This window comes from Phyllobates terribilis, unplaced genomic scaffold (assembly GCF_046119375.1).
Source record: "Phyllobates terribilis strain yellow unplaced genomic scaffold, ASM4611937v1 Scaffold_63__1_contigs__length_7903474, whole genome shotgun sequence".
Lineage (NCBI taxonomy): Eukaryota > Metazoa > Chordata > Amphibia > Anura > Dendrobatidae > Phyllobates > Phyllobates terribilis.
This window is the reverse complement of record NW_027362823.1, coordinates 1,889,796-1,913,618: the sequence shown is the minus strand read 5'-3', so window position 1 is coordinate 1,913,618 and position 23,823 is coordinate 1,889,796. Positions and strand designations below refer to the sequence as shown.

At 46.2% G+C, this 23,823-nt stretch overlaps 1 long non-coding RNA gene across 1 annotated transcript in view; it reads left to right on the top strand.

The window, feature by feature from the left end:
- The first annotated feature begins 9,033 nt into the window (after positions 1-9,033).
- Positions 9,034-23,823, top strand: part of LOC141192505 (uncharacterized) — a 48,858-nt gene continuing 34,068 nt past the window's right edge. Inside the window, exons 1-2 of the long non-coding RNA XR_012265889.1 lie at positions 9,034-9,257; positions 16,411-16,578. This is a non-coding gene — a long non-coding RNA (uncharacterized lncRNA). The remainder of the gene's footprint in view (positions 9,258-16,410; positions 16,579-23,823) is intronic.

Below are 23,823 nucleotides of genomic sequence, written 5' to 3'. Positions count from 1 at the left end.
CTTGACGTTGGCAGATGGGCTCGCACAATTTGCTCAAAATGTGCGCTAAGAACCTCATATTTCTATGTACAGGAGATCTAGCAGTAATTCCATTCAGGAGATAGATATCTGTGTACACACACACTTTGTTATATACTTTTGTGCAGCACACAGGGCAGGTATACAGGTACAGGGTGAGAGTGTTACAGTGATATTATAACTTGGCCTTAAGGATAAAATGCTGACAACTACAGATCCTGGAAACACATCTGAAACTAGACCTTGTTAGTAACTGGTTCCCAGCTAGTGGTGAATATGTACAGGGCAGTCCGGTACCAGGACCCGCTCTATAGGACACATTATCATCAGGCAGGTCCTGTCAGGGCTCTTACAAGATCTGCGGCAGAAGTGTGGCTGTATAACACATTCCTGCTCCTGCCTCAGCCACCGACAGTGGAGCCAACCCTGACCCTGGCAATTTAATCCACTGTATGACACAGTAGGGGGCTTCCACAGCATTTAGGCACTTTAGACAGGAGAGGGAGGCGCGATCATGGTGCCGATGAGTTTCTATGGCAGCCGAGATCTAACAATGGACCCCATGACGGCCATCTAACTGCTCCTATTAGACCCCGGCTGAGCAAAGGTCTATGAGGACGCCGGTGAGACTTTTGTCGCCTGCTCTGCACATATTAGAAATGCCTAGAGCTGATTAGTTTGCCATTTGTAAATCTGATCCAGCAGTGCTGGGCTACCACTGACGTGATCAGGGCTATTGAGCTCCTAGATTGGGCAGAGGAGCTCAGTCTTCAGCAGGAGCTGGCCGAGGAGAGCGGAGCAACTTGCATGGGGCTGCTGCACAAGAAGTAACTCAAAAGGTGGAGATTTACCCAGAGACGTGGTGCCCGGGCTGTGATCTGCTGTGCAGGCTGCATAGACGATGCCTCCTAGGACCCGAACTTCACCCCTAACAGGCACAGCAGAGCTCGGACGGCTGCAAGTGAACGGAGAGCGGCTGATTAGTAACTGCTGCGTCTCCTGCAGCTCAGGTAAGAGCCGTACAGAGCGGGGGCTCAGTAATGATGAATACGGGAAGTGTCCGCCCCTCACATGTCCTATATGCGGCCTCCAGAGGTAAAGTCTCCCCTGTAACCAGCGCCTTCTCCCACCTTCTCTGCTGCCATGCTCCATTGCTTAAAGGGGATGTCTGAAGAAAACAAGTTATCACTTATCCACAGGCTCGGTAATCACTTACTGATTGTGGGGTCTGACCGCTGCGAACCATTGTCTGATCGGGAAGGAGTGGAAAGTCAGGGATCAACTGCAGCTCCATTCATTCTCTATGGGGCTCCAGAAAAGCCGAGCTCAGGGCTTGAATGCCACATAGGGAAGGAATGGAGCGGATCCTGGAGTAATAACATGTCCTCCTCTCCTCAGCTTTCTGTCTGTGTAAGTGGCTCAGCCCTTGTCTCCCCTTCTGCACCGGCTTCTGTACTGGTCCCTGTAGACTTTCTTCTATGAGGAAGAGGAAACCCCTCTGCCCTTCTGCTCTCAGACCTCTGCGGCTTTTCCCCATCGCTCAGTGCAGCCATTATATGTAATAAGGATCATTCTTGTCCGGCTTTCATTCCGCCCAGCTGACAAGATAATAAACATGTGAGGTGGAAGGTTCACAATTATTAGATGTGTTGTGAAAAGTCTCCACAGCAAATTCAGAGAAAACTGCAGGGTGACCGCTTGTGAAACCAGCACAAAATCCAGCGGACAGCGCCTCCCTGCCCCCCGCCGGTCTCTGTATCCTGGCATTCAGCTATTCCATTTGGTGCTTATTCAGGGAGGAAAACAAAAATGTGATGTTCTTACACAGACGCCTGAAGACGCGACGTTCGCTGCTGTGACGCCCAGCTGCGCTTGGTATCACAGATCCTATAAGTGTGCATTGATGGATTCCTCCACAAGACGCCCTCATAAGCATTCACACACCTCCACCTTCCACCTCAGACCACCAGAGGCAGCCCGTTAGGGATATATAAAGGGAAGGTGGAGCCAGGCAGCCCAGAAAGTGATTCAGCAGTTTCCTGCTCAGACACAGAAGGACTCAGTGCAGTCGAGCCAGAGCCTAGCAGTTCCTGCAGAAAGAGTTCAGTACAGTCTGTAGAGTGATTCCAGACTAGAACTCAGCTCAGGATAGAGAGCTAGGAGTGTGCCGACGCTCTGAGAGCGGCGAAGAAGAGCAGTGTCCCGGCTGCAGTGTGTGTTGCCTAGTGAGGGCCCGAGCGGGACCAAAGGTGAGTGGAGAGTGAATACATAGGGGGCAGAGGAGCTTAATTAGCTCACCCCGAAGAATTTACCGGACACCAGGTCTGAAGCTTAGCGGGATCTCTACGACCCAGTAAGACATAACCGGAATCCCTGGAGAACTACAGGTCCCAGGATCGTTAGAGTGCTGATACGTAACAGAGCCGGGAGACACATAGGCCCCGCAAGCTGAGGAGCGTGTACTCCAAGAAACGGCCCTACCACAAGGTCAGCCAGCGCAGGACAGAGACAAAGTTAGGCCTAGCTCCAGGCAGGTCAGAAACTTACTATGCAGAGGCAAGAAACAGGAGGCCCTACACCCGCTCATTGGGGAGGATCCTGATATGCACCCTTCACCCTACAGTGCTCCGGGATGTGCCTGACTTTCCATCAGTAAAAGGTACTGAAGTGACTACCGTGTCCGTCCCCGTTCTTGCTCTGACCCGGCTGGGTCTCGCCTGTCCTGCATTCCCCTTGCATACGCTGCCCAGAGGCCTAGCTCCGCCTGTGGGGAGCTATACCATCGAGCAACCTTATCACCGGCCTCAGTGGACTGCCGCAGCGCTGGTGATTATCATCAGAAACCACAGGTGGCGTCATTAACGTTCATAAAATTAACAAACAACCACCCTTTTAAAGAGTGACCCCAGGGTACGGGCCCGGGAGCCGACCACCGCGACATCCCCAAGGCCAGGCAAAGGCCCGGGTACCGAGTCATCCCCATCCCCTGGGCTGGTCACTGCTTTTCATCATCCATGTTGGGCTGTTGTACGACGTGTGGACTACTCTGCTTGTTGGATTCTTGCATTACCACAAACACTGCCTTTATTTTGTGATTTCTGTGCCGCTTCCCATTTCTATTGGCAGCGTGATATACCAGCACGTGAGGGCTGCCACAATCATGTGTCAATAGGTTATTGATGGAGGCCGTGATACAGAGACTGTCCTGGACCAGGGAGGAGTTGGTACAGAAGCACCTAGAGAGGGGGGTACAGGGGCTTCATTTCAATTTTAAAACTTAGCTGGATTGTGTTTAGGTACAAGAATGGAAAGAAAAATAGAAAAAAAAAATTAAGAGTTTATTATTTGGCAAAATCGTTCATCAGAGGTTTGGCCACTACCAAAAAGTTTTTGATGAACTTACAGTAGCAGCTGGCAAAACCCAAAAAACTTTGTAACACCTTTAAGTCCTGAATATAATAACAATCCAGTACCGTCCGGACTTTTGCCAGATCCATGCAAAAACAGTGAATGATAAGAAATAACCCAAAAAAGGGACCTCTTGATGGAGAACATAAATTATTTGTCAAACCAGAGAAATGTATTATCTTTGAGTATCTGTAAGACCTGCCTGACATGTACCTGATGTGATACGAGGTGAATAAATTAGACTGTGGGGACCCCCAACCAAACCCCGACGCTCAGGCCCCCTACCGCCACCCCTTCCTTAACAATACAATAATGTAACTCTTACAACTGGATGGGTGAGGATAGGTCACAGCTTTATTAACTCTTTAACTCATTCCATTAGAAAGGCATTTTATTTCCAAAAATAATTCCGCTTGTTGCAGCATGCCCTGTGTCTCCACACCGGCAAGTTGGCCAACAAGAGTAACTTTCCAACATGTCCTTTCTATTTCAGGCCAAGGAGGATCCTGCGTACTCGTATGCAGGACTCCGACCCCCACCCATCATCATTAACGCTTGCTCCACTCCGTCCTGGAGTCCTGACAGGAATATGTCCAGTCCAATATCCGTAAAATGAACACCGTCGGGCCGTATGAGGCCAGCTTTATCTCCTTCCAGTTCTCGGTGTCTTATCACTACACCACCTCTTTCCTTTACAAATTTTGCCATCCGAATATTTATTAGCCGCCTTGTCCGTTCGATGGCTGCACTGTCTCGCGCACCTCGCCATACCGTTCTCGGCACAATCTCTAACCATATTATAGTTAGTTTACTAAAAAATGCTCTGAAGCGCTCAGTGTCTAGCTTCATTATTGCCATTAGTTATGCGCTCTTGTAATGACCGAAGTCGTTCCCCCCGGCGTGTATAACTAAGATAACCGGACCTGTTGCTTCTCTCCCTATGTTGATTACCTCCATTAGTACCTGTGGCCATCGCAGGCCTCTAATACCTCTCCAGTTGAAATATGTGTCATGAAACCCCATATTCCTCCCGCCTGGGCGGACTGTCGCCCTTTTTTCTGCCCAGTATATGTACGAGTGTCCTATCACCCACACTGTTGGCTTATCGTCACCTGTAAAAGAAACAAACCACGTTAGGATAACAAGTCCGGTCTTATGTATCTCGCAAAACACACGGATCGCCATCTGCCTATCCTCTGCACTTCCAGACAGTCCTGCTCTAGCTGCTTCCGTGGCCGTGCCTATGCGGAATGAGTGTGTCCCGTAATCTTTGGGGTGGTTCCCTGCTGATGTTAGGCATTTATTAAATATAAATTGGAACTGGTATCTTGATAATGGCGTTCCATCAATGTGTGATAGGAAGAAATTACTTTGTGGCCTGATGGCTGCATATGTTTTTTCTATTGTTACCGGACACAGTGTACTGTTTGTGGGTTTTAGAAGCACCCAAGTGCCCTTGCCCGTTGGGTCTGTTTTGGATTTGCGTATGCGTAGGCGTATTGCATTATTGGCTATGACTACGTCCTGGTGTAATAAGCCTCCACTGGTGGTGATTTTGGATCGAGGGACTAATTCGCTTATGCGTAGTGCCCCGAAAAAGGCGATCACAAATGCAGTAGACAGTAGTGTTGCTTCAAATTGTGAGTGGCATGTTAATGGTGTTAGGGATATGATTTTTGAGAGCAGATTTAGTGACACGGGATGTCTGCACTCCTGACTTGTCTGACCTCTTTTCCACCCTTTTAAGGCTTGACTGATGATGAATCTTTTTGTCACATCTCCCCAATTCAGTAGTTGGAAATGAAATGCTACTCCGGTCCGCCACCGCTGCGCTGACGCCCCTGATATTCCCCTCATTATTAGCTGGTGGAGAAATTCTATGGTTACATCTAGTCTGGCTTGTTCACATTGGTCAACCAGTCTGCCTGCTACTAGTCGTGTCCAGTCTTCCCATGCCTTACCGTATGCTTTCCACATTGACGGGGCGACTGACGCTCTGATTAATGGCATCAGCTGTTCGCCACTAGATCCCATGGGGAGGGTGGGCAACTGGTGCCCGACGGGTGGGCTTTGGGGAGGCGCTCTCTGAAAACCTGCCAATTGAATTGTGATAAAGCGTTAGCAGCAGCGTTAGATCCCCCCTCCACATTGTGGCTAGCGCGGACCCATACATTGTGTTTTAGGCACAGGAATGCTAGCCGGCGTAGTAGGCCTAGCACTGGGAGAAACGATGATGCCATCTTATTAATGCAGTGCGCTAGGCTGGTGTTATTTGTTATGAAGCGTATATTTTTGTTCGCTAGGTACGTGCCCGATATTTCTATGGCTACCACTATTGGGAAAAGTTCCAGGAGTGTCTGTTTTTTTGTTAACCCTTGTTCAGACCAATACGGAGGCCATAAGCCTGTGCACCACTGGTTATCTAGTATCGCTGCATATCCGCCCACTTCTGCTGCCCCGGTGAATAATGTTAGTTCAATGTTGGACTGTTCTGCTGACATAAATAACGTGTGACCATTGAATGATTGTAAGTATGTTTTCCACACCTCTAAGTCCGCCCGAAGCTGCCTGCTGATTCTGATTCTATGACTCGGTTTTAATGCACGTTTTGTTGCAAGGTATAAACGACGAGAAAAAACCCTTCCGACTGGCATCACCTGGCTCGCGAACACGAGGAGGCCTAGTAACACTTGCATCTGTTGTAGTGTTACTTTCCGTACTGTGCAAAATCACTCGAGGTGTAGTGTTTTTTGTATTTTTTCTGTTGGGAGGTGGAATAACCTTGCTGTGGTGTCGATTTCGATGCCTAAGAACGATAGCTTTGTTGTGGGGCCTATGGTTTTTGTAGGGCATAATGGGACTCCGAACCGTCGAGAGATGTTTGTGAATTCGTTAAGAAATGATTGGCATTGATATGAGTCTTTGGGTGCGACGAATAGGAAGTCATCTAGGTAATGTGTGACGGACCTATTGCCGGTTTCATACCTCAACACCCATTCTAGGAAGGAACTGAATAGTTCGATGTAATAACAAGATATTGAACAACCCATTGGGAGGCAAGTGTCGTAGAAGTATTCATCGTCCACTTGGCATCCCAGCAGGTGGTAGCAATCTGGGTGCACCGGTAGTAGGCGAAAGGCGGATTCTATGTCGGATTTAGCGAGCAGCGCTCCGGGCCCCGCATCGCGTACTAACATTACTGCTCTGTCGAACGACGCGTAGGAGACCGAGGCGTCTTCAGACGAAATACCGTCATTTACAGACTCTCCTTTTGGGTAAGATAAATGATGGATAAGCCGGAATGAACCTGGCTCTTTTTTGGGGATTATTCCCAGAGGGGAAACTCTTAGGTTACTGAATGGTGGTGTTGGGAAAGGGCCCGCCACTCTGCCTAGAGCTACTTCTTTTTGTATTTTTTGCCTAAGTATTTCAGGGTGCTCTTTTGCAGATTTAAGGTTATTTGCAAAGGTGGGCGATTTATTAAGTTTGAAAGGGATGAAAAATACCGTATGTGAAACCAAAACGTAACTGTCCCGCTGCGTCTTTCTTAGGATATTGGTCTAGCCAGGGGCCCATCGCGTTTACGCTCACCGGGGTCCTTGGATTCTGACTGTGGGAGTTTAATTGATAATTTGCTTGTGGGACGAGAACATCTTGCCGCGGGGTGGGCTGCACCGCAGGCTGAGCATTCATGTTTGTATCTGCATAAGGCGTAGAAACGACAGTGTCCCTCATTGTACTGCCAGCTGGCCCCTGGTCTACGTACTACCACTGAATTTTGGCCTGCTGTTGTCTGTTGTCCAGTAGCCGTTGTTGGAAAGGGATGGTGTTTCTGTGACAGCATTCATCGCAACCATACGTCTGTAGCTTTTACCCCCCAGCCTAACTGTGGTTGCAGGGCCAACCACCTCCGGAACTCTTCATCGTAGCGCCACCATGCTGAACCGCCGTGGGCTTTGTACGAGTTATACACCCTATCCTGGTATATGAATAGTTCCGAGCAGCGTTCCGGATGCTTTTGGCCCATGATGAACCCAGCACAGAAAACGCCTGTAACCAGTTACTCATCGTCATTGCAACCTTTTGTCTGTTTCTGTCGAATGGTCTGTCGGCTATCCTTTTCTCTTTGTCTATAGTATGTTGGTCAGCGGTTACAAGTGACCAAATGTCGATGCAGTCATTATTCCATATTTTAATTCTGGTTTCCTCGTCTATGTGTGAGCCCAATGGGCTTTTCCCGCAAAAGAATGTGTCCTTGTGTATGCTGGCTAATGGTGGAGTTCTTTTAGTAGAATTATGTATAGCGCCTGGTGGCGCGGATAGTTGTTCGACTATGGCCTTAAGGGCCGCTATTAAGTTGGTGTTACTATTTCCCATTTCAGTTATACTTATATTGCACGCACCCATTCCTGCGGCTGGAGGAGGGACTCCGATGTGTGGAGGGACTCTGACACCTGTCTCGCTCGGGGTGAGCGGCGTGCCTGTGCTCGTAGACCTGCGTGAAATCGTTGTATCGTGCAGACTGTAAGCTCTGGAGGGTGCTATTGTATAGTTTCTGTCCCCGGGAGGACGGGATCGGTGCAAGCGGCTGTTGGGGCTCGACGATGCGCTCGACATCTCTGATGCAGAGGATGGTGAGCGCCACCTTGAGGACTGCGACCTGTGACCCCTCCTGTGGGATGCCGATCTCCGCTTTGCTTGAGATGTCCGCTTCCTTCGCCGGTGACTTGTGTGCGATGGCATAGATCTGTCGTCGGAGGAACTACAGCGAGTTCGCCTAGAGTGAGTACGCCTGGAGTCTCTGTGTCCCTGAGGGTGTATGGGGGGTTCTGCGCAGTTTACATGTGTCCCACCGGGACATGTCGGTGCTATTTGTGGCCAGGGCAATGCTATAGCGGTGTCAAGCGCGTGCGTCGCTGCGCTATTATAGGGGTATATGGGGGAGGCGAGGATGGTCGCTGAAGTGTTTAGGCTCCGTATCGTGTCCATCAGTGGGGTATTGATACTGTGACTGGGCGCTGGATGGGCTGCGGTGATTACAGGGCCGCAATGTCCCCTGGATGTGTAGTGTCACGTGTTCTGTTTTGGGAACTTTTTCTTTTATTTTTAATAGGAGTTTTTCTGTGGGGGATTGTTTGGGGGGGAGGCAGAGCACAGCCCCCGGCAGAGGATTCCTGTCTGGAGCTCTGCTCTGCCACAGCCCCTGCTGTGTGTTGAGGGGGCGGGGAATGGTTACTAAGTGGCCCGCAGCTTCTTCTGTGAGGCTGCGGGGTGCTGTGCCTAAAGCGCTCTGGAGGACGGGAGTGCCTGCTGGACCTCCGCCCTCCAGGGCGCTCCTCGGCAGGATGCGGGACGGGAGTGTTAACAGGGGTGGGGAACAACAGGCTCTATGCTGTCTCCAGCGCCGGCGGCAGGCAGGAGACCTGAATCCCCTCTGTGCCCGCCGCCGACATGGAAGACAGCCCGCACTCATTTATTAGTGCAGTGGAGCCCTGCGCCCGCTGTGAGTGAGGCGCAGGGTCCACTGCCGCACTAGCTTCAGCTTCCTGCTCCGCCCCGCAGCTTTCTGGACTGGGGGGCGTGACCTGCGGGGTCACGTGAGGCGGACATGCGCCCCGCACATGCGCATCGAGCGCTTCCTGCCCTCCAGCTCCGCCTCCCCCAACATGCCTCTTCGGCCTAGTGGAGTCGCGCGCCCGCTTCCGGACCGCCACGTCTGCCCGCTTCCCCGAGTCAGCGCGCGCCTGCAGCACTACCGCAGCCACCTGCCGTCCCGTGCCGGGTTGAGTGGCCCGATGAACACTGTAAAGTTGTGCGGATGCGGCGGTCAGGTGAGGATGGGGATCGGGACCAGGCCGCGGAAGTAATGCAGCCCCCCGTTCCAGATGACCCGACCGCCGTGGAGGGGACCGTTGTATCGTGGGCAATTGGAGTGAGTAGGCCCAAGTGGTGAGGGGACTGGGGAATATGATGTTCCCATAAGGGGTTGAGGGCCAGGGGCAGGGTGATCTGGGGATTTAGAGCTTGGGGCCAGGGGGATGAGCGCTGAGCCCCGACATGAGAGCCTGTAACCAGCGCTCGCCCCCCTGTGCAAACCCAGCCTGGAGGGCCTCAGCAATCTGACCTGATCCTGAAATCTCCATGACATTCGACTCCGGGACCAGCAAAGAAAGGAAGTAACGTGGGATGTCCCGGTGTTTATGTATCCAGGGGACGGCTTGCAGCAGCCGTCCCTTTCGCTTCATTGGATCCTTCCGGGGGCTTCAGGATCACTGGTCAGTAAGGGGCAGAGAAGGGGGGGTCACCAATCGCCACGGCCCAGGGAGGGGCCACCACAGTCAGTGACTCCCTCCTTATTTAGTATGGAGTCTACCATTATGTCATCAAGATGGGTTTGTTGTGATCTACCTGCCAGATGAGTAAAAATGGGAGCATTAGTCAACCCAAATGCCATCACAAGGTTTTCATAGTGCCCCTCAGGAGTATTGAAGGCCGTCTTCCACTCATCTCCTCAATGTGAATGAGATTATAAGCCACCCTGAGGTCTAGTTTAATCAAATTGTAGGAGCCAAATGGTTTTCTAAAGAGGTCTGGGATGAGAGGGAGAGGATATGCATCCCAGACCTTAATCTGATTAAACTCGCAAAAATCAAGGCAGGGGCACAACCCCTAGTTTGTTTGTTTTTTGACAAAGAAAAACCCCACTGCAACGGGAGATGAAGAAAGTCTTATGGCCCTTTGGTAGACTTTCAGTGATCTAGTTTTTCATGGCCTGCCTCTCTGAACCAGAGATATTATATAACCTGTTTTTTTGGTAGCTTGGCCCCAGGAATAATATTGCCGACGCAATCATAAGGATGATGGGGAGGAAGTTCTTGACTCCCCTGTTCAGAAAACACATTCCTAAAATCAGACCCACCGTGGCTATCCGAGTGACCAAGCAGTGTTCTTGGCAATACTCGCTCCATTTTACCACCTCCCGAGTCTGCCAGTCTACGGCTAAGTGCCCACGATGCAGAAATGCTCTGGATTTTTCCTGAGCGTTTCTGCATCTCCCTGGCAGAAAAAAATGCATGCGGATTTTACATGTGTTTTTCCTGCCAGGGACAAGTGTAAGTGAAGTGTTTTTTCACATGCATTTCCGCATGCGGGTTGTCAAGCGCTTTCCAAGCGATTTTAGCATCACTTGGAAAGTGCTTGACAACTTGGTCACACTATATAAATACGTGCAACCAGCATGGATTTATATAGTGTGACCAAGTTAATAGTTGAAGAAAAAAGATTAAAAATGGTAAAAAAAACAAAAAACAAAAACATTTTACTTACCTTGTGATGGCCCCTGGTCTCTTGTACGGCTCACGGTGGTGTGAAAGGACCTTCCATGACGTCATTTAGTCATGTGACAGATCACGCGACCGCTGACGAGCCGTACAAGAGACTGGGCGCAGCGGAGAAAAGACAGGGGGCCATCAGAAGGTAAGAATAATGTATTTTTTTCTTTTCTTTTTTTTTTTTTTTACTACAGGTACCATGGTACCCGGGTCTTGAGGAGAGTCTCTTCTTCTCCAGACCCGGGTACCATCCACACGTTGAATCGCTTAATATCCGCATGTGCACATGTAGTCATGCGGATATTAAGCCATTCAATGGAGGCGAAAACGTTGCGATTACGCAAAATAATTGGTAGTGCTGCGGATTTTTCCGCACTGATAATGCGCAGCGGAAATTTCCGCAGCATGTGCACAGCACATGGGGATTATCATTGGGGAACATTGCAGACCTTCTACCAAGCGTTTAAGCGTTTCTGCAATGGAATTGCCGCTGCGGAAACGCTTAAAAGACGCATAGTGGGCACACAACCTACCACAGGATTGTGCAGCGTAAACCAAGGTAGTCCAAGGACCACAGGAGAGGGCAAGCCCTCTAGCACATAACAGTCAATAAATTTAGAGTGCAAGGCCCCTACCTGCAGATGTAGCACACGAGCGACAAGAGTAAAATACCCCTAGCTCAAGGGTGCAGAGTCAATGGCGATTATGGGTGTTGAGCCAGAAAATTTATGAGGTTTGAGGTCCTGATCGAACCTAGCGTCGATCAAAATAAACCCCGCCCCAATGTCCAGAAAGGCAGAAATTACCACCATACTTTTGCCAAGATGGATCTTGGACGGTAAAAAAAAAAATTGTGACCTACCCACAGAGGAAATAAGTACACCCCCGAGTTGCCAATTCACCCCGCAACTCGCGGGCGCCTTAGTTTTCCGGTGGGTGTTTAGGAATTTAGGAAAGACACACACACACACGTGCAACATCCCCCCAGAATACCCAGAACATGCCCCCACCAGCCCCACAGACCACCCAAAGCAAGCAGCATCCCCCAGAGCCCAGCACTGACCTCCTCCTGAAGCTTCACCGTATCACTTTCTGCATGAATCTCTGGCGTCTGGTGCTAAACTAGAACACGCCCATAATGCAGTCAGGACACGCCCCCGCAAACTACGTCATACCTGGAAGGAGCCCATACATTCTAACGTTTACCAGGGAGGAGGCTGCAGAGCGAGTTGTGGGTGGTGAGGCTGCTGAGTATTGGGGAGACATGGCGGATGACTGCGCACCTCACACTGAGCTCCCGGGGGGGGCAGTCTCAGTCCGGGGGGGGGGCACCCTGGCTTCCTGTGGATGTGGTTAGTCCCCTGCAGCAATGGTCGGTGACGGGTCAGAGCCGGGGATTACAGGGGGCCGCAGCCTCTCACCTGTCAGCAGTTGGACTATAAACCAGGTTTCCAGTCACTGACAGTATGGCTGGAGCTGCGCCCATTATGCACTGTTAGAACTTGGCGATGTCTGCCATGTTTGGAGGTTCCTGGATTCTGTATTTTTCTGCACAGGGTTTGTCCATGAGAAAAAGGAACACAGAGCGCCAGTCCTGGCCCCAGGTTGTGTCTGGTACTACAGCTCCGGTCTAGTGACGTGACAGGTGCTGAGCTGTAATGCCACACACAGCCTGTACCTAGGGGTGGCGCTGTAATCCAACAGCTCTGGCTTTCTACTCTGGGACAACTTCTGTAAGGCTGAATTCACACATCTGTGCTCCACGGAGCGAGCTCAGATCTGACAACCGCTGGGTCACCAGTGCTGATCTGTGATTACCTCCTAGGAATAGATGTGGCACTGATCAGGTCCGGAGAGCCGGGCCGGGTCCTCGGATCCCACCACGGATGTGTGAATTCCTCCTTAAGTTAATATCTTAGTGTTAGAGTTCTCCTTTAGAATTTGTGTTCACATGAGAGTAATTTATTATAGTTTATTGTGTAACTTTCGAAAAACGTATCGATTACTAATCCTGAGTTACAGCCAGTGATAGTCTAGAGCTGCGTTCAGAGATCTGCAGGCTTCTGAGCTGAAATCTCCCAGCAGTCCTTGCTGAGATTACTATTGTTAGCGTTGCAATGTTAAGGCAGGTGCAGATAGCAGTGTTTTCGGTCGGAGTGCGATCTGACAAAACATTGAATCGCACTGTGACCAGTGTTTGTCCAAGGAGAAAAATCGCACATGTGCACGGCCCCATAGACAGTCTGTCCGAGGACAAAAATCACTATGCTTGAGTTTCATCTAATATTCGGATCACGTTCGGCCATGCAAGTTAATGAGTCCTTCGAAAAGATCGCACTGCACTCAGATGACATCTGAGTGCAGTCCCATTTTTCACGGATTGACGGAACGAAGAAGATGGAGAATTTTTTTTGACCTATGTCTTGTATCTTGTTTTGTGTCACTTTATGTACAGTTCTGGCCAAAAGTCTTGTGACTGATACAAATTTTGGTGTTCACTTCAGTGTTTTTAGATCTTTTAGTCAGATGTTTCTGTGGTTACTGTAGTACAATTATCAGCATTTTATAAGTTTTACACTTTTATTGACAAATACATCAAGTTTATGGAAAGATTCAATATTCAGTGTTGACCCTTATTTTTCAAGACTCGTTCCCTTCGCCTTGGCAGCTGGATATCGGCTGCTGGGCCAAATCCTGACTGACGACGGACAATTTTTGTCTAATCAGTGCTAGGAGCTCACTACATACATTTCTGTTTGTCCACCCGCTTTTTGAGGAGTGACCACAATCGAATTGAGATCTGGAGAGTTTACTGGCCATGAACCCAAAATGTCAATGTTACCCAGACACTTAGTTGTCACTTTTGCCTTGTGACATATTCTCCGTCATGCTCATATATGCATTGTTAATCACCAAAAATGCTCCTGCAGTGTTCTTAGGCAAAATTGTGAGTGAGCCCACTCCCTTTTGATGATGGATAACTCCACACATGACTCGTCTCGGGTGCTTTACTGTTGGCATAACACAGGACTCAAAGTAGCACTCAGCTTTTCTTCTCCGGACATTCATTCTTCCATATGTCCCTAACAGTTTGAAGGGGGCCTTCATCAGGGAAATAACTTTACCCCAGTCCTCTGTAATCCAATCACTGTAGTTTACTGCATTTTATAATCCTGTTCTTCATCTTTTTCATGGAGAAAAGTGGTTTCTTTGCTGCCCTACTTGACACCAGCACAGCCTCCAAAATCCTTCTCCTCACGGTGTGTACAGATGCACTGACGCCCGCCTGCTGCCATTCTTGAGCAAGCTCTGCACTGGTGTTGAACCAATTCCATAGCTGAATCCTATGTAGGAAGTGATACAGGGACTTGCTGGACTTTTTTCGGAGTCCTGAAGTCTCCACAGCAAATTAACCTCCCCCTATTAAGTTATTATTTTTTATAGTGCCATTTATTACATGGAGCTTTACATGTGAAAAGGGATATACATAGCAAAAAACAAGTACAATAATCTTGAACAAAAACGAATCACCGACTGGTACAGGAGGAGCGAGGACCCTGCCCGCGAGGGCTTACAGTCTACAATGAATGGGTGAGGATACAGTAGGTGAGGGTAGAGCTGGTCGTGCAGTGGTATGATGGAGCGGTGGTTACTGCAGATTGTAGGCTTGTCAGAAGAAGTGGATCTTCAGCTTCCTTTTGAAGGTTTCCACGGTTGGCAACAGTCTGATATATTGGGGTAGAGAGTTCTAGAGTAGGGGGATGCATGGGAGAAATCTTGCGTGCGATTGTGGGAAGAGGAGATAAGAGGGGAGTAGAGAAGGAGATCTTGTGAGGATTGGAGGTTGCGTGCAGGTAAGTACCAGGACACTAAGTCACAGTTATATGGAGGAGACAGGTTGTGGATGGCTTGGTATGTCATGGTTAGGGTTTTCATCTGGAGTCTCTGGATAATGGGGAGCCAGTGAAGGGATTGACAGAGGGGAGAGGCCAGGGAATAGTGGGGGGGACAGGTGGATTAGTCGGGCAGCAGAGTACAGTTATCTGACAGGAGAAAACAAACTCCTTTGCCATGCTTGCCGATGGGGCGAGGGGTGTGGGAAAGGTGGAATCCAACGTATGAAAGTGCAGCTGGAGAGGCCATGTCAGAGGGGGTGAGTCAGGTACCATTGATGCCAAGGAAGGAAAGTTTGTTAGTAATGAAAAGTTTGTTGCAGACGGAGAGAGCATTCCATAGAGCTCCTGTTAGTGGGATTGGGGAAGCTGGGGATGGGCAATGGGTATAGGGTTAGAAATGTTGCGGAAATTTGATAGATTGTGGATGAGAGGTAGAAGTGACTGTGGGGATGTGGTGAGGAGGGCCATGATTTGGAGAGATATCGCCAGCAGTGAGGAGCAGAAGGAGCGAGCGTGAGGTGGCTGTCTGTGTTTAGAGACAGAGGATTGTATGTTGAGGAACAGATCTGAGGAGGAGGTGAGATGGAGGGAGAGATGACCAGTTCATTACTAGGTGTAGGGATTAGAAGGGTTAGTAGAACGTGTAGGACTATAGGGGTGAGAGTGAAAACAAAGAGAAACATTTTTTACTCTGGCTGTGCAGTTACCTTCAGGTATCTTCTGGTTCATTTCTGGTCTAACTCAGTGCAGCACACTGTAAGGTGGCTGCCAGACAGGTCGTGGATGGGAGGTATGTGTCCCCGAAGTACCAAACTTCGGTGATGTAGGACATGGAGAAGCAGGCTCCAGAACACATAGTGCTGGGAGGGAGTTAATGGGCCCGGATTAAAGGGCCGGGTTTTAAGAGCAGCTGAAAGAGTTGGGGGGAAATAGCTGCTCACTTACCTCCAGTCCAGGTCTTGGAAGGCCTGATTTAAGACAGCTGCGCCTGTCTCAGTGGTGCTGTGTGTTGTGCAAGGTGAGCAAACCTTGCATGTGCTGCTCAGTCTGCTGGAGGCCGAGAAAAGCACTACATTTAAACGGCTGATGCCGTGCTGTATGGACTGGTTATTTTTAGTTTTGTTCTGTTATAGCAGTGTTTCCCAAACCTCATCCTTACGGACCCCCATAGGTCATGTTTTCAGAATCTCCTTAGTATTACACAGGTGAGAGAATTCCTGATGCCTTGATGATACTTCAGTCACCTGTGTAATACTAAGGAGATCCTGAAAATATGACCTGTGGGGTCTGTGAGGATGGGGTTTGGGAAACACTGCGTTATACCTTTTGTGTATCTATTGTATGGTGGCAGAAGGTGCCAAGCCCCCCCCCTGCTTTGGGCAGAGGGGGGGTATGTAAGGTTGCTGCCGGACAGGTCGTGGACGGGAGGTATGTGTCCCCGAAGTGCCAAGCTTTGGTGATGTAGGACCCGGAGAAGCAGGCTACAGCACACATAGTGTAGTGATAGGGTTTTGTGGTTAAGTAATTTCTTTGGGAAAAAATTAATATGCATTTTTTTTTTTTTTAACAATTCATCTGATCATTCTTCATAACAATCTACAGTTAATGCAAATTGACACTATAAAAACTGAAGCAGCAAACTTTATGAAAGCCAGAATGTGTTTCAGTCTCCAAACTTGCCGACTGTGTATTATTGTGTTACCTCTTTTGTATATTATTGTGTCACCTCTTATCTTGTGTATCGCTTCTCTTTTCAGTTTGTTAGCCACATGCTGCCAGGCGAGAGCTTGTGGGCACAATCATGCGGCTGGTGATTCTTGATGACTATGCCCTGGCCAGCGAATGGGCAGCAAAATACCTAAGTAATCGCATCGCCCAGTTCAATCCTGGACCTGACAATTACTTCACACTTGGGCTACCCACAGGTAATGTGCCTTTTATCTATCTTTATCCAGTTTTCCACGAGTTGGTTCCAGCGTTTTAGTTGTGGATTGAACTATTTTTGCACATGTGAATTACGAGAAATCCTCACGAGTAAGTCAGATGTGTACGGCAAAGCTTCATAGAGGAGGGAGACTCCAAGTTCACTGCTGAACATCTGCTCTCTCCATGTTTCGTTGCGATCTACCAGTGTCTCCGTAAGATTTGGCCATTCTCTACTGTTATATGCAAGAGTGTGCCAATTTTCCAAAGAAACAAGGAGACTGAGTAGCTCAACAGCCTCTTGCCACTGATCGGCAAACAAATTTGGAGAAAATAATTGGACAAAGCCTGAAGGACGCGGTAATGCAGGGTTGTGTTCTGGGGGATCGATGAAGACATAAGAAGCATGATCTGTGCTGAACAGTATGGATGGTAATCCAAAGCCTCCATAACCAAGCTTGGCGTGGAAGGCACTCGGGAAATAGGAGTGTGAGTTGGGGGTCTCCCAGTGGTAATACAGTTGGAATCACTGCCTTATTAATACAACGGGGAACTGTTTTTATTTCAATTAACAATTTAAAGGGGTTGTCCGCACCCTACACTGATTTAATCCTAAATCTCTATTTAATTTAATAATCTACCGTATTTTTCAGACTATAAGACGCACTTTTTTCCTCCAAAATTTTGGTGGAAAATGGGGGGTGCATCTTATAGTCCGAATGTTGGGGGGGGGTGTGTATATATATATATATATATATGTGGGGTGTGGGGGTAGCGGTGGAGGAGCGGGGCACAGGAGGCAGCGGCCGCCCGCTGCAGCCTACACTGTCCCCGCTGCTACAGCAAATTAATATTCACTGCTCCCCACGCCCATGGGGCATGGGGAGCACTGAATATTCATGCTCCTTAATAGCAGCACACAGTGTAGCCGCGCTGCGGCTCCTGCTGCTGCCGGAATCGCCTGTGCCCGCTATTAAAGGGCTTGAATATTCAACCTCTCTCCACGCCCATGGGCGTGGGGAGGGGGTGAATATTCATGTCCTTTAATAAGCGGGCACACGCTATAGCCCGGCAGCAGCAGGAGCCGCAGCACGGCTAAGCTGTGTGCCGGCTATGAAGGAGAGTGAAGTCACTGCTCCCCGCACACACAGACCCGGCATGGGAGTGACTTCCGGGAGCTGATCTTTCCATGTCAGCCGCGCATGGCAGTGACGTCATGCGCGGCTGTAAAATAATACTCTTTCTGTATTATTTTTTCTACTGAGGACTTCTCAAAGTATCAATATCACGATATTCTTATAAAAAAATGTATCTATTTATTCTTGGATTGTCCATTAAAAAGAATCAGATTGCAGCAGGTACATACAATAATTAGTTATAAAGTAATTGTCCATTTGTCCATAATTAGCTTAATTGTTGAGATTCACCCATCTTTCCTTGGATCCTGGCTGGTAAATCATGTCTTTATCCAGCACGTGTCCAGGCCTACATGTCAGATACTTCTCAGCATGAAGATTCTGTGTCTTGTGGGGTGGGAAGAGCAAGAGAGCCCCCCCTTTCTATACCATGGGCTTTTATAGCCAGTCGTATGGACACCTGTTCTACATATGGTGGTGAACCAAAAATACACACACAAATAGCGCATGTCAACTAGACACGATGGCTGATGCATAGAACTCAGATTTAAGAAAAATGATTATCGATTATTAATTATTTAACATTCCCCCCTTTTTGAGGATAAAAAGGACTGAAAAATCCTCAAAAGAAGACAGGTTTATCATTAGGATAACAATCATTTTTTCTTTCCTTCTTCCTTGGCAATATCATTAAATTTCCATAATAATAATAATAATAATATCAATATCTGATTATTGTTATATAATGATGTGAATTCATGTTATGGTAAGCCGTGACTAATATTCATTTAATATGTATAATTATACTTCCCTATATCTAAATTGAAGTAATCGCGGGTCCAATCGTCATCATCTGATGTCATCGGGTCTTCGTCTCATCTTCTTCTTGGTTCTTTTATAACACAGTCTTTAGATGAAAACTCCTTTGAAATAAATGACAGCGTGTAGATATTGTACAGTCCATAATTGTATTCATCATTGTGCAGTCCATAAACTGTACACTTTATTAGAAAGATCATGTGTGTCAACTGATAAGAAAACAAAGTCTATGGATGAAATGTAGCTTTAATATCTGTGTGATGTCACCTGGACTGACGTTGGATATTCTGGAATCTTCCCCGTGTCATCTGCACTGGTCTCATGTCACTTTTGGAACAGATGTGACGTCTTTGGTCAGTAAAGCAAGGGTTAACTTGACACTTCCCTGCTTTATATAGCCCCATAACCAGTACTCAGTCCTTTATATACAGGACACATATGCCAGGTATTACCTGTTCACCAGCTTTCATTGAAGCGTTGCAGGTGATAAGAAACCACTGGAACGTGATGAAACTTGAACACAACACAGTTCATATAGGATCATCGTCCTCTGCCGTCCTGGTGATCAGTGGTGTGAATTGTATCTGACACAGTCTATTATCACTCAGCATTCACACCTGTTACCTTCTGAGACTTCCGGATATCGGTTGCGTGTTCTTGTAACCTCTGAGAGTCTCTTTGATTTATAAATATGAAAAGTCATTATTAAGATAGAATTCATAATTGCGATGTCTTGATTGAAGTCTTCATTCCCTAATCTGATACCAAATCTGGCAACTTTCCTAACCTATAATATCACAGCGTACCATAGCAATCAATAATATCCAATTATTATCAAAATATTAAAATAAATTATGTTTGGAATAATAAACAATAATAGATAATAATTCATTATTAATCAAGTTCTTCATGTGATAGAACATTTTTATGTCATAGGTGTAATTGCCTTTTCCAACCCATAGGTGTCAGTGTGTTTTGAAACAACAAGTGTTTATATCTTTATTAAACCAATAATACCAAAGAATGTATACTGCTGAACTAAAATGAATAAATATATGAATGTAAGAATGAATGAATGAATTGTTGTGTTTACTCAGAAAATGTAAACATTTTTCTTATATTAATTCATATCATCATTATATTTAATGAAGCAATATTCTTTGTACTAGACATTACCCCATTAAATATTAATGTGTTTTCTCAGTTGAAATATTGAACTGAATTAAAATCAAAAATTGAAAATTAAAACTGAAAAATGGAAAAATAAGAAAATAAGTAAGAATAAAAATGTAAAAATGAAAATAAAAATAAGGCCTTCATATGTTAATGACAAATGAAGAGTAATTATATTCTCCATAAAAAATACCTTTATATTTCCATTATCTGGATGATTTCATATTTGTCATAACCTTGTATCACCAAAAAATTATTAAACTATGCAACTTTGCATGTAATACCCTTCTTAATTATACCATTGTACCTTATAACTTTTTGACAGTTAGGGTGATTAATGAGTGGAACAGGCTGCCACGAGAGGTGGTGAGTTCCCCTTCAATGGACGTCTTCAAACAGAGGCTGGACAGACATTTGTCTGAGATGATCTAGTGAATCCTGCTTTGAGCAGGGGGTTGGACCAGATGACCCAGGAGGTCCCTTCCAACTCTACCATTCTATGATTCTATGATTCTATTATTGTTTCTTCTTTATTAAAATGTGTGAAAAAATAAGTATTGATCAAAAGTGATTATGTAATCAGGATCAAAAACACATTTTCCCCTTTAATACCAAAAAATATTATTTTATAAAATTTATGTATATATCAGAACCAAATTAAAAATAATTATTCTTCTATGAACATTTTGCATAAATTTCATATCGATGAGTAGCATAGATTTGTCTACAGAGAGGTGTGTACCTATTTAGGTAACCATTAAAAATAATATCATAGTTATTCAAGAATATTATCATGTGGAAAATTATTCTAAATATAAATTTGCTTTGTAAACCATTTTGATGTGTGGTTGCCCTTATCCACTATTAGTTAAATCAAGAAATAATAATTATTAAAGAAATATAGAAGTATATATATATGTAGATAATACCTAATTATGTATTATAATTTTTTTTCAGAATTAAATATATTTTTGTACCTTCACATAAAGAAACATTTTTTTTTTCCAAACATACAAACGTACGAGGCCTCTGTCACATCAATCACACTTAGCAGCTGCTGATTTACTCATCTGTCACCTTCACTCTGACATTCACAGATCTGTTCAACTCAAACATTCCACATATGAAGTTTTAGATATATATATATTTAACCCAAAATTGTTGTATCCCAATTTATTAATGCGCATTGTCATATCAATTAAATATCTTAATATTCTTTGAATATTCCCCAAGTACATATTATATAATATGAGAGTAAGTTGCTGAAATTTCAGATACTTGAAAAAAAAACCTCTTGTTTGGCTATGTGCACACGATGCAGAAATGAAGCAGAACATTTCTGCATCATTTCTCCATCTCCCTGGCAGAAAAAACGCATGCAGAAATGCGTTTTTCCTGCAGAATACATGCGGATCCACATGCAGATTCACATGCGTTTCCGCATGCAGATTGACAAGCGCTTTACTGGTGATTTTAGCATCTCTTGGAAAGTGCTTGACAACTAGGTCACACTATATAAATCCATGCAAACAGCATGGATTTATACAGTGTGACCCTAGAGAGTGTATATACTTACCTCCGATGGCCCGCGCTGTCCTGCTCACTCCGTTCTCCCGGCTGCCGGCAACTTTGAATTGAAAGACCTGCCGACGTCAGCGTCACGTGACCCGTCACATGACTCTGACGTCACCGCAGGTCCTACAACTCACTGCAAGTGCCGGGAAGCAAGCAGGAGCGCTGCGCGGGCCGACAGATGGTAAGTATATATATATTTTTTATTTTATTCTTGTTTTTACAGCTTTTTTAATGGTACCTGGGTGTGGATGAGACTCTCCTCTCCTCCACACCCGGGTACCATCCGCATATTAGAACGCACCAATTACGCAAGTACAGATGCAGTCTTGCGGAATTGGCGCGTTCTAATGCAAGTCAATGGCGGCGAAAACGCCGCGTTTCCGCAAAATTAAATGACATGCTGCGGATTTTTGAGCGCAGCGTTTACGCTGCGGAAAAATCCGCATCATGGGCACAGTACATGCGGATTTCAATTGGGGAACATTGCTTCCCTTCTACCATGCGTTTTTCATGCGTTTCCGCGGCGTTTACGCAACTGCAAAAACGCTGCGGAAACACATGAAATACGCATCGTGTGAACTCAGCCTTATAGATTCTTTTTTCACTGGCTGCCCGGTCTTAAGTTACATCAGCTGAAAATAGAATGAATAGGATCTATACTATTAGCTCAAAGTTCAAAGGCCGCAGCTGTCACACGTCATGCTGTAAAGCTACTTTAATTTGCACGAACACTTCATGCACAGAAAATATTAATTAATTAATGTTACACATAAATCATGCAATTTTCAGCTTCCTGTGTGAATAAAGAAATAAATCCATTTTAGAGTTGTTTGATCAAATCCTGCTTTGGAATGAAAACTCTAAGGAAATATAAGAAAATAAAATTAAATATCAAATTCATACAGAAACAGAATTATTTAAATATCTTATACATATATTGGTTGGTTCTAATGTAATTCAAAATATTGTTACTTAAATTTATATATGAAGTTCTAATTTATTAATTAATATATATATATATTTTATAAACATATATATAAATACAATTATACACAATCTCTACTTAGACAAGTGTATATATATATACATACATGAACTACTACCGTGTTTCCCCGAAAGTAAGGCCCTGTCTTACATTAATTTTACCCCCAAAAGTCCCACCCTGCCTTACTTTCAGGGGAGGCCTTACATTGGGAAAAAAAATGACGACAATTTTTTTTAACAATAAAATTAACATTTATTAACAGTCCGGCAACCCTCCCCATCCTCCCCCCTGCAGCATCCCCATACAGTGGTTCTGCCCCCCACTCTGCCACCACACATACTGACACATACGGTACCGGTACAGCCCCACACGGCACCCACACACATATCGTACCGGTACCGTACACACACTGACACATACAGCCCCATACGGCACCCATACACATACCGTACACATACCGTACACACACACACACACACACAGACACACACACACACACACACAGAGAGAGTTTCGGAACTTACCGTTACTTTCCTTCTGTTTCGATCTCCTCTGCGGTGCCGGGCTGACGATTCGGATGCCGGGGAAGCTGGACCAATCGGAGCGAGCCTGTAGGCGGTGACGTCGCAGCTGATTCGGCCAATCAGCTGCGAGCCGGCTGACTGGCCAATCACAGCTCGGGCTGGTGGCCAGCAGGGACTACGGTACGGAGCCTGTGACGAACAGGCTGATCGGCCAATCAGCCTTACATTCCCCGCCCCCCCCGCCGCTACCCTGCCTTACAATCGGGGGGTGCCCTACATTGGCGGACCCCCCGAAACCCCCCACCCTGCCTTACTTTCGGGGGGGCCTTACTTTCGGGGAAACACGGTAGAAACTATGTAACTACAATTTTACTGTATAAGATTATAAATAAATATTGAGACATTGTAACACTTCTATGCTACATTATAATTACAGTTTTTCCTTAGCCACTCCCTAAACCAAATCTTCTGTCTCTCTCAAATATCTCCAGGAACGCCCTATTTAGGAAAGACATTTTTCTATCCTTCAAAACCTCAGAGAACTGCCTGTCCTTCTGTCCACATTCCATGACGTCACTGTGAGCCGGTCGTCTCACCTGACTCTGTCCATCAGTTTCGGCCATTTTCCTTTTTAGAGAATCACAGTTCTGACTGAGAATTAACTCATTCTGTGAAGAGATGGACCTTTGCACTGGCTGATATGGCTTATAACAGATATGAAATCTCCTGCGTATTTGATAGAGTTCACTATGGGGATGACTCAGTCTAGGAGAGTTTGATATTGGCTTTTGATAAGATTTTACCTTTCCTGGTTTTATAAAATTAACTTGATTTTTTTCCTTTTCACGATTCTCATGTTTCCTAACAGAATCCAGCAACTGCACACATTTGAATAGGGATTCTTTTTGTGACGCTATAACTCTAGATACTGGATCTAGGAATTTGAATTTTTGTACAAAACTTTTTATCATATGTTGTACTTTTCCATTTTTGATGAGAGCTTTGTACAACCGTTCAAATATGGACATGAATGTA